Source organism: Psittacula echo, assembly GCF_963264785.1.
Source record: "Psittacula echo genome assembly, chromosome: 20".
Classification (NCBI taxonomy): domain Eukaryota; kingdom Metazoa; phylum Chordata; class Aves; order Psittaciformes; family Psittacidae; genus Psittacula; species Psittacula echo.
In genome coordinates, this window is record NC_137756.1 from 5,323,126 (window position 1) to 5,335,229 (window position 12,104).

A 12,104-nucleotide genomic window follows, 5' to 3' on the forward strand; every position below is an offset into this window, starting at 1 on the left:
GGGCCCATTGGGGCCAGCAGGATTTCGCTGGAGCTGGGTCCGTGTTTGCTCTGGAGGGGGCCTCCCTCGCTGTGCCGTGCTGCAGTGTGTGATGCCTTCAGTTGTGGTTCAGCTGCTGAGGAGGCACCAGTGCCAAAGCAGTGGGGCACGGAAGAAATGGGTTTGCTTCTCCTGCAGTGCAGTCACGTCTTCATCCCTCCTGGCCTCCCCTGCTCCCATCCTCTCCCCAGTCCTGGTCCTGGCCTTGCCAGGAGCACACTTAGGTACAAAGGCCTGAAAACTCAGGACCATTTCTATTCTGTGGGAACAAAAGGTTTCCTTTGTTGTAATTCCTCTGTTCAGCTCTGCACACGGTCCTTGCGTGGGGCACAGCAGCCCATGCCCTGTATGTCAGGGACAAAAGCAGATTGCTGTGGGCATGGCTAAAAGGAAACCATGACTCAGTGTCTTGTTGCTACAAGGCTCTTTGGCTGTTGATTTGCAGGTGCTTTGCAGGGAGCAGTTCATACAGACTTTCTGTGTGTAATAACAATAAAAGCTTTTCTTGGTGGGGAAAAAGCAGGGGGTACAGATAGATGCAGCCTTGCCAGAAACAGTTGATACCATTTATGCAGCATAAAATGATTAGTTTCTGCTTCCCAAATGTTGTTTGTCAGTGTTGTGGCCCTGATTCAGCATGGTGGAGAGGGTGATGTGAAGGGCTGGGGGCCCTAAGACCATGTTAAACCTTTATTTTCACTACTGGCCCATGATAGGAGAGTGCAAGAGAGAGAGGACAGCAGCAGGGCTTTGCTAAGACCAGCCTGCTACACATCTTGACTTGGTGTTGGTGTTTGTTTTCGTCTTTTTATTACTTTTTTGTGCATATATTTGGCAAACAAGTAGGCCCATGATAAAGGTCATGATTACGCTTGACACCTCTTGGACTTCTGCAGTCTGTTACTGCTATCTGCATGTCAGCCTGCTGTCCTGGTGGCCACTCTAGTTGCCTCCAGCGTGGTTCTACCGGAGGGTGCTCTCACTTTGCTCTCACAGGCATCACACAATTCACTTGTGTCATCTCCCCTGTCCCCACCACATCATAACCCCCATCTCCTGTCTTCTTTTTGCCTGTCTCAGCTGAGCCAGTCTGGGTGTTATGTGGTTGCCTGCAGACTGGGACATCATTGGGGGCTCAGAAGCTGTGGTCCCCAGGTGAGTGAGGAACGAAGGCCTGAGTTATTTGATGGTTCTGTCTCCTTTGTGGCCAACCTTCAACATCAGTTTTGCCCTGGGAAGGAACAAGGCGAGACTGCAGGAGAACAACAAATTGCCCCCTCGGGGCAGGTAAGAGGGAGCAGGGAATGCTCTGGGGCTGCACCAGCACTCCCGAGTGTTCCCAGGAACCTGCCTGGGGCATCTGTGGAGGGAGGTTAAAAAAACAAACAACTTTCCCCCACCAAACCCCCACCCTGAAAACCCAACCCCAAACCCATCCCAATGTTCAAAAGGATCAAGCAAGTATTTCAGTTGACTTAAGCCATTAAAAAGCCCCCAGCTTTTCAGCTGGCAAACATTTAGTGCCATGGTCTTAAAATGGCTCAGGAGGGCACATTTCAGGCCCAGCCTTCCTATGGAGTGAGGGGACTCGCCAGTACAAATCCACCTTTTCAGGTAAGATCCCTCACCCACTCCAGCTCACAGCACTGGTCCCAGCTCTTACAATTGCAGGTGTCTGGTCCCTTTTCCCACCCAGTGCCCACACCAGCTACTCCAGGGATGATCAGGAGCTGGAGAGCAGCTGAGTTGGTGTGGATGCTTTGCACAGCCTGTTCCTGCCTGTGGGATGGGTGCATTGGGATCCTGGCAGGGAAGTGGAGCAGTGCATTATAGGCGGATTAAAGGAGCCAAAGGGATGCTGATTTGTTGGGTTTCACCTTTCTATTCTGTTCCTAGCTTCTGGCAGCCGTTTCCAAAATATTTGCTGGCCCAGTTTGAGCTCTGATGTAGGAAGCACGTTCAGCTGCTGCCCTGAGCAGTAGCCACAGCCCTGTTGGTGCAGCTGAGCTGAGTTTTTATCTGCTGATGGTTTTTACTTGATGCATTCTGTAATGCATGAGAGGGGTTTGTTTTAAAATGGGTTGATGTGCATTGGGCCTCTTCAGTAGTGTTACAACCGTAGTATGATGATTTGCAAACTGAGTGCAAGCTTTGAAGCACTCTCTGACTCCTGGGGCTGCTCCAGTATTACTCAAGCTGGTACAACAGCTTGGATGGTCCCAGGCCTTAATGGAGGTGTTACAGTGCCAGCAGCAGCTGCTTGGTTTGCTTTTAGAGAGAGCAAAAACCATTCCCCTGTGCCCAGTGCAGAGGCTTGCAGTGGTGGGACAAACCCAGCGGTGTGAGCCACAAACCTGAGGAGTGGGGCGGTTTGTAAAGCTGGGTGTTGGTGTGCTTGTGTTGGGCCCTACCAGCCCTGTGGGTGTTGTTTCCTTTTACTGCAAGATCAGCTTTCTTCAGCACTGAGTCCTCAGCTTTGAGTAATTTCACAGGTGATGTTCACTAAAAGCTGAATTGTGCTTGACAGGAGCAGCTTAAAAGCCAAATTCAGTGGCCTTGGCCAGGCTATTCTGAATGAGTGGCACGGGGCTTTAAATAAAGTGGTCACTGGCAAACACTTGGTTCATTCATCTTTCTTGCTTTCTTTTTGGCCAGGTAAGTAAAACCCAGCTGGGGCAGGAGTGAAGGGTGGGGGGTATTTATTGATGCTTCTCTCTTGTATTGCTCATGAGTTTGTTTATTCTGCAGCCTTGTTGAAGTTTGTGATTCTGTAACTCTACAGCAACCCTGGTTTTATGTCAAACCCCTGCCTTGGCACCAGGCACCATTTCCTCTGCGCTGTATTAAACTTGCCTGTCATGAGGTGTTGTGCTTCCATTTTGCTAATGACCAGTGCTTTCCCTACCCATTCCCCTATGTAACCCCCTAAATAAGAATACAGTTTATAATAGGCACGGCTGTAAAGCACGAATGGTTACCAATGTAAACCTGCCTGCCACCAACAGCGAGGACCAGGTAGTAGTGAACTCTGTGTATCTATCTATCTGTGCCATGACCCTCCCACACTGTGGGGTACCAAATGCTGAGGTCATTCCTGAAGCAAGTAAGTGAAGCCCAGGGAGATGGGAGTACTTTAACATGCACCTCAAAGAGCCAAGTGACCTTTATGGGTTCTGGCTGAATGTAACCAGCTTTGGGGAGCACCAGGAATGCCATTGGCAGGGAAGGTCTGTGACTGGGGTGTGTGCCCGGCCCTGGGGGGGAGTAATTTGGCTTCTGAAGTGAGTGATGTGCCAGAGGCTGCGGGGGGGGGGGGGGGGCGGAGGGTGGGGTGCGTGTGGGGTGTGTGGCTGTGCATGTGTCTGTGTGTGTCTGTGTCTATGTGTCCACATGAGCCTGGGTGTGTGTCCGTGTGACTATCTGTCTGTCTCTCTATCTGTGTGTGTCTCTGTGTGTGTCCATGTGACTGTGTATCTGTGTGTCTCTGTGTCAGTGTGTGTCTGTGTTCGTGTGACTGTCTCTGTATCTGTGTGTGTGTGTGTATGACTGTATCTGTGTGTCTGTGTGTGTGTGACTGTCTGTCTCTGTATCTGTGTGTGTGTGTCAGTGTGTGTCCATGTGACTGACCATATCTGTATGTGTCTCTGTGTGTCTGTCAGTGTGTCTATGTGTATTCTTGTGACTGTCTGTCTCTGTATCTGTGTGTCTGTGTTTGTCAGTGTAACTGTGTGTCTGTCCGTGTGACTGTCTTGTGTGTCTCTGTCAGCATGTGTCTGTGTGTCCATGTGACTGGCTGTCTCTGTATCTGTGTATGTGTCTGTGTTTGTCAGTGTGACTGTGTGTATCTGTCTGTCTGTGTCTGTCAGTGTGTGTCTGTCAGTGTGCCTGTGTGACTGTCTCTGTATCTGTGTTTGTCAGTGTGTGTCCGTGTGACTGTCTCTGTGTGTCTGTCCATGTGACTGCCTGTATCTGTGTGTCTCTCTGTGTTTGTCAGTGTGTGTCTGTGTCTCTGTGTGTTTGTCAGTGTGTGTCTGAGTGTGTGTCCGTGTGACTGTCTCTGTGTGTTTGTCAGTGTGTGTCCATCTGTATCTGTTTGTCTGTGTGTCTGTGTGACTGTCTCTGTATGTGTGTGTTTGTGTGTGTCCATGTGACTGTCTCTGTGTTTGTCAGTGTGACTCTGTGTCTGTGTGACTGTATCTGTGTGTCTGTGTGCTTGTCAGCGTGTCTGAGTGTGTGTCTGACTGTCTTTGTATCTGTCTCTGTGTGTCTGTGTGACTGTCTCTGTATGTCTCTGTGTGTTTGTCAGTGTGTCCGTGTGACTGTCTGTCTCTGTATCTGTGTCTCTGTGTGTTTGTCAGTGTGTCTGAGTGTGTGTCCCTGTGACTGTCTCTGTATCTATGTGTCTCTGTATTTGTCAGTGTGTCTGTCCGTGTGACTGTCTCTGTATCTGTGTCTGTCAGTGTGTGTCTGAGTGTGTCCGTGTGACTGTCTCTCTGTCTCTGTGTGTCTGTGTTTGTCTGTGACTGTCTCTCTGTCTGTGTGTTTGTCAGTGTGTGTCTGTGTGTTTGTCAGTGCATGTCTCTGTGTGTGTGTCCGTGTGACTGTCTCTGTATTTGTGTGTGTCAGTGCGTGTCTGTGTGACTGTCTCTCTGTGTGTGTCTGTGTGTTTATCAGTGCATGTCTCTGTGTCCGTGAGACTGTCTCTATCTGTGTCTCTGTGTGTCCATGTGACTGTGTGTCACTGTGTGTGTGTCAGTGTGTGTCTGAGTGTGTGTCCGTGTGACTCTATGTGTCTCTGTATTTGTCAGTGCGTGTCTGTGTGTGTCCGTGTGACTCTGTTTCAGTGTGTGTCAGTGTATGTGTCCATGTGACTGTCTGTCTCTGTATCTGTGTCAGTGTGTGTCTGTCAGTGCATGTCTGTGTGTGTCCATGTGACTGTCTGTATCTGTGTGTGTCAGTGTGTGTCTGTCTCTCTGTATCTGTGTGTCTCTGTGTTAGTGCGTGTCTTGTGTCTGTGTGACTGTCTGTATCTGTGTGTCTGTTTGTCAGTGTGTGTCTGAGTGTGTCCGTGTGACTGTCTCTGTATCTGTGTGTCTCTGTGTGTCTGTATGATTGTCAGTGTGTGTCTGTCAGTGCGTGTCTGTGTCCGTGTGACTGTCTCTGTATCTGTTAGTGCGTGTCTTGTGTCTGTGTGACTGTCTCTGTGTGTTCGTCAGTGTGTGTCCGTGTGACTGTCTCTGTGTGTCTGTGTCCCTATGTCTCTGTTCATGTATGTGTCTCTGTGTCCATGTATGTGTCTGAGTCTATGTGTGTGTCTGCGTGTCTGTCTTTGTGTCTGTTTGTCTGTGTCTGTCTCTGTGTCTATGTGTGTTTCTGTGAGTCTGGGTGTCCATGTGTTTGTGTCCCTGTCTGCACCTCCGTGTCTGTGTGTCTGTGTCTGCACGTGTGTGTCTGTGTCCCTACGTGTGTGTGTGTCCATGTCTGTTTGTCTGTATGTCTGTGTTCATGTGTGTCTTCATGTATGGCTGTGTCTGCATCTCTGTGTCTGTGTATGTCTCTGTTTGTGTATGTATCTATGTCAGTATGTGCCCATGTCTGTCTGTCCGTGTTTGTGTCTCTGTGTCCGTGTGTGACTGTCTGTATGTGTCCATGTCTGTGTATGTGTTTGTGTCTGTGTGCATCTGTGTGTGTCTGTTCATGTGTGCTTGTATCCCTGTGTCTGTATGTCTGTGTCTACATGTGTCTGTCTGTCTGTCCATGTGTATGTCTGTCTTTGTGTCTGCATGTCCATGTGTGTCCATGTTCATGTGTGTCCCCTATGTCTGTGTGTGTGTGTGTGTATCTGTGTCTTTGTTTCTGTGCACGTGTCTGTGTGTGTGTGTCAAGCCCTGGGAAGCCATTTCAGCCATTACACCAAGTTTTTTTTCGTATTTTATTGAATTTCATTTATATTAAATTAAAAATATATTTCTGACAGATTCATGTAACAAAAAGGCAGAACAGTTTCAAATTGTTCAGCTGGGATGAGCGCGGGTTGATGCACGGTGGGTCGCAGTCTACATTTGCCTCTACAAACAGATAAAGCTCTACCCCAAGGACCATGAGGGGAAGTGGGGGCTGCACAGGGGTGGGGATGTAACCACACGAGGAGGATGCAGGGGTTCTCCCCAGCCTCCAAACAAGACAAAAGGGGGGAGGGAAGGAAAAAAAATCAAAAACAAGAAACCATGAAAAGAAGGGAAATTAGGCTAAAATATGTACCTAATATTAACCCAGGTCAGTAAGTATTTAACCGTGTATAATTCTTGATAGCTAACGTATGAGAAAGGAAAGGTTAAAGTAACATTACGCCACACACAACTGGCATACCCTACTGTGTAAGCAAGTGCAGAAAGTCTGAACACACCACAATAGTGCTAAAACACAGAATCACACAGAATGCCAAGAATGGGACCTCTAACCAAAACCAGGGGGTGGGAAGGGAGAGAAAGAAAAGGAGAGGAGTGGCTTAAATCACAAGCAAATTACCTATATACAAATCAACCCTAAGGACAATTATGTTCCAAATAATGGTGTCCACAAGGAAAATAAAAGCAACATTATCCTTATTTACAAACGCAACTAGCTGTGTCTTTAACAAGCTATAAAAATACTATTCACATTTTCAAAGTAACATACAGTAGTTTTTGTAGGTTTTATTGTTCAGAAAGGCAGCTAACTCTGAATGCATCACTGCAAGAAATGAGCGTCTTCCCCAGCGTCCTGATGCTTCTCTTCCTCTGAAGGTACCTCATAAGGCAGAAGTATTGTTGGTTTCGTCTCTGCACATTGAGATCATGGAGAACGGGATAAACCCCCGACTCTCCCATCTCTGCCTCTTGCAGGAGCTCGGTGCTGGCCCTGTGTCACACCGCCCCACACCCCCCCACCCCCCCCACCCCCAGCAGATGAGGCTCAGCCTTTGATTTTGAGGGGACAGGAATGTCATCCTCTGGGCCTGGGAATTTGAGCCTCATCAGAAAAGCAAACATCAATAGCTTGTGACTGCCAGGTCAGGAAACATATTCTGGCTGTCTCTGGTTTTAGGAAGAGACTTCTATTTCACCTCCTTACACTCGGGTGCTACCTCTTTAGGAATTCCAGCTTATGGTGGTGGGGAAATCACAGAAACTGCAAATAAAGGGATCAAAACTATTGTGATTAATGTATTGAATGGGTACCCATTTCTCACATTAAAATGCTATAAAAACTTAACTGTTGTCATCGACCTGCGTCTTCCTCTTAATATCCCCCACCCTGAAAAGACCAAGTACCCAGCAACTACCTTCAGGCCCCACCTCAGCTGGTGGAACAGTGTTTAGTGCATTCAAAGTTAGCTACCCCTTACACAGCTGCTCAGTTAATAATCGACCCATTTAACAGCAGTACCAGTTTATGCTACATATGTCATAGAACCTTACCTCGAAAGAACGGCGTACGTATCTACACCTACTTATAAAATACCATTCACAGTTTATTACTGTGGTTATCCCAAAAGAGTTTAGTCTTCGGAGTGCTATGGACAATACAGTGTTTTCTCCCTAAGAGGGCTTAAAGGTTGGGCAGGGCACAGCATGGGGATGGTGGCAGCCAGTGCTCAAGGGCAGCGCATGGCTTGGTGTCCATGTGTGCCCTTGTCACACCTGAGCCACCAGCGAGAGGGGCTGTGCAGGAGGCACCTCTACCCCGGGGGTTTCACCCACACCACATCTGGAACACGGTTTCATGGCTTTTTTATTGGGGGGGGGGGGGGGGGGGGGAGAAGCACTGCAACACAATTACTCACCCTGGGAAAGACCTCACACATCTCCCCTTAAACCCCTCTCTGCCAAGGTCCACAAAGCTCACTCTGCAAATTTAATAAGGGGGAAAGAAAAGCAGCTCAGACTCCTATGTTTTCCTAATGGGGATAACATCCACAGGTTCTCCTCACCCCCTGCTCCTGGCACAGACCCCCGCTGGAGGATGCCCTGGGTGGAAGCTCCTCCTCCGTTCAGCTCTGGGTAAGAGATGCACTACCAGGGTCAGTTACACCTGAACACCCATGGGACAGAGATATCCCACCAGGGTCAGTCACACCTGAACACCTGTGTGCTCCCCCTGATCACCCCCAGCCGGCACTGGGAGCACGGAGCCTACCAGCACAACAACGTCCTAATCCATGCAGCAGTACAGGAATATGACCTTGTGCTAAAATAAAACTACAACAAAGGTGAGGATGTGAATTTTGGATGTTTTACAGCAGTGTTTCTAACCACTGAGCTTGCTTTCTGTTCTTTATTCCCAACCTGAAACCCCCATCTGTAACAGTGACCTTTTCCTACCTTAGTGAGAGCCAGGAAACAAAAAAGAGAGGGAATCTTTCAACGACTGTGACACTGCAGAGGCTCCCTGGTGGGACGCCGCAGCTCCTCCCATGTGATGGAGCACAAAAGCTGCAGACAACCAACCCCACCCTGTGCAGCCTCGGCTCCTCCCCCCTTTTCACCCCCTCCCCCATCTGAACCCGAAGCCAAGATTTTGTTTAACAACAGACAAGCTGTATTCTCAGCAGCACAGGTCCAAGATCCATGGGAATCAGGATATTGCACGTGACAGAGCTAGAAAGGAAGGGATGCAGTCTTCATGCTCCTGCCGTAACCCCACCCTTCGATAAATACCTGTTAAAGGGAACTCACGGTGACACTGGCGCCTCTGAGGTGCTCTTTAAGAGCCAAAGAGGTGACTGATGACTGGAGGGCTGCCTCTGGTTCATGCTAAAGCCTCTGTTCCAGCTGCTACCCTCAAGCTAAACAGCTTTCCAAGCAGGAGAACACCTACCTGAGCTCAACAGTTCCAAAATGGGAGTGGGAATCAGGGTGGCCGCCCCAATACACCAGTTGTGCAACGTGAGGGAAAAAAGCCATCCTGACAAGCGAGCTATGCCCCAGCTGTCAGTCCCAGAGGCGCACATGTTACTCCCCTCCACACTGAAGGGTCAGTGTCCACGTGTGTGCATACATGGGTGCTTCCATAGAGCCTGCCCAGGGTGCACAGGGCTCTGTGGGGAAGCAAGGCTGACCAGATGGATACCTTCAGTTACCCTGGGGAATTACATGACTAACAAACAGCCTAATTCTGACCTGTGCCTTTCATTCCTTTGAGTCTTTCATTCCTTTGGCCGCCACCATGCCACAGGACACGGATGCAGACACCTCAGCAGGCACAAAAAGATCTTTACTTCCATATCTTAGTTTCCCATACAGGTCCATCTCCGCCCCCCCAACCCAAGCAGGCTTACCTCACAGCTAGTACCTTACACCACTCTGCCCAGCTCTATCTGTAGCTGTGGAAACAAGGGATCCAGAGAGTCAGGATCAAGCTGATCTGCCAGAGTTGCCATTTTCTTGGCATCTAGGCTGGTACTAGTGGTGGTTGAGGGTGGGGGAAATACTCCCCCTCAAATCCTGGTGCCCCAGCACCCACTGCCCTTTGCATGCAGCCGCTGGGCTTACGGGCTGTGGGACAACAAGGGAAAGGTCTTCCCCCATTAATCCAGGAAATGATGGGAATGGGGTCATTACATACAATTCCTGCAGTCAAGAAATGCATTTTCTACTAAAAAAGTGGTACAACCAGGGTTAACGCAACCTTTCTTTATACACAGAAAAGGATTTCAGGGCTGAACTTAAGATACCTGAAACACAGTGGCTCCTACTCGCTTGGATTTATTCCCATTGCTTGCTACCTGTGAGAGATGACCTGTTTGAAAGCAAACTGTAAATACTCTGCTACATCTGAGTGAATGGCCATGGAAGAATCCCTCCTGGCTGTTCTGCAGGAAAAACTGAAAAGAGCTGAAGGAGGAAACGTAAAAGGAGTTGGTTTCAGTCAATTATGTTCCAGCAAGTCAATCAGACCCAGCATCCATGTCTGTGTGAACTCACCCTCAGGTAGACAATAACAACTCAGATAAGTATCATGAGAGAGATTAGGAAAACCTAAGCTGTTGCTCTCTCATTCAGCACGTTGCTTTGTGCCTTGGACAATGGCTGGTACACACTCAGGCATCTGCTCTTGAGAAATAAGTTAGTCACTGCTCTTACATCATGCAAGCTACGGTAAGGGAAAGGAAAACCTTTACAGATAGGAGACAGCATTATAAAATCCATCAGAACTGACAGAGCTGTGTACAGATACCACTGCAGAACTAGAGAACTAATTATACCCAGATAGAATACTACTGCTGATGCCCCCCCACTGCTCTGTGCTGACAGAATGCACTGGGTGTGTGGAGATCCCTGCTTTCCCTCAAACCTGTCACTGGTCGGTATTAAAAGACACAGCTCAGCCTGGCTGCAGGGCCAAGCCCAACACTAAGGGAGCTGTCGTTCTGGCCTTCAAGCAATCTCTGCATTTGCACGCTACTGAATATGTCACACCCACAGTCAACAATTAAAATGAATAAATAATTCAAGTTTTGTGAGAAATAAAGTGTTAAATGGTTAACCCCACGGCTATTTACATTTTGAGCATTTGACGGGCTCGTTTCCAACACCAGAGAAACAAACGGGCCTCACCTTCCATTAGCAGCTACCTCCTGGCCCCATTCCACCCAGGGCTGGAGGTGTTCATCCTTCTGCACCTCTTCAAACTCAAACACATCAGCTGTGCCAGGAGTTTATTTCACTTCTTCTCCATTAGGAGTTACTCTGCTATCAGACTTGTTCAGGGACAAATCAACCCCTTTCTCCACCTATCCATAGAACCCCAGCTGCTTCTGTGCTGCTGTCTCCCAGCAGCATGGCAATTACAACTCAACCTGGCAGACCTTTGCCCGTGCTTCAGGTGACACCCTGTGAGCACTACTGCAGGCAAACCTCCCCTGGAGTGGTGTCTCCAGGACCTCCCCCTGTACCCCCAGCCCCTGCCCAATGCCTGCCTCTGTCTCTTGCCAAGACCATGAGGAGTTATGGAGACACCAGGAAGAGGCAAGGCCTCTCAGATGGGTGATGGCTTTGTAACCATCTATCCCACTTCAGTGGTGGTCATTTTGTTCTGCTACCATGAACCACCTTGATACCACCTGACCCAACACCTGCCTTGAATAGATTCAAAGTTCTGCACTTGTTCTTGCTGTTTTCAGACTCTTCAGCTATGCACTTGGGTTACAGGTTTAACATCCACCCCACGGCTCATTCGAGCTGGCCTGAACACACCTGATGCAGAAACAGGCTGTTGGCTGGACCAACCTTGACCTAGTGATCATACACAATTTGTTTCCCATCTACAATCATACCAACCAACCCAGGTTTGAAATCTCTTGATACCTTTGTCAAACCAACCCTCAGCCACCAAGCTTTGGGTTAACTACTGCTTGTTTCTTACTCCTTCCTCTGCTTCCCTACAATTCAAGGTGGCAAGCCGCTGAGATGGCAGGAACTGGGGGTACTTGATGCAGTCTCCATACCACGGGTTGTTGCTGGTTTTGTTGCCAGGTTAGGTCACCCCAAAGATCTTGACTTTAACAGTACTGAAGAGCATAAACTGAAATACTGTTGTACCACCTAGAGATTGGCATCCATCAGGTATTGTTTCTTTCCCTTTAAAAGCCTTGATGGATAAAGACATAGGCAGCTCTCCAAAGGTACTTAATAGTTCCTGAAGATTTTGGGTAGGAACTAGGTACATGAATGCTCTTACACACATGGGTCTTGGTGTGTCAGGAGCAAGCCATCAGTGTCTCTGGCCCTTACGCCTCCCTTCCCTGCTCCATCTGCCTTAGGTTGCTAAAAACGTCCAGAACTCTGGCTGAAAGTTATTTCCAAAGAGAAGCAGGCCAGGGGTGGGGGTATCTATCTAAAAAGTGAGGTTGATGAAAGCAGAACTAAGTGCAAGGAGACTGACTCATACTTATTTACATTTTTGATGGAAAGCTCTGCGAGTCATGCACGGTTTGAATCCTCACACCTCGTGTGCACCATCTTCTGTGCCAGAGTAATCCTCCTGTTAGGAAAAAGTAGTCCGTACTGTGCTGCAAGCCAGAG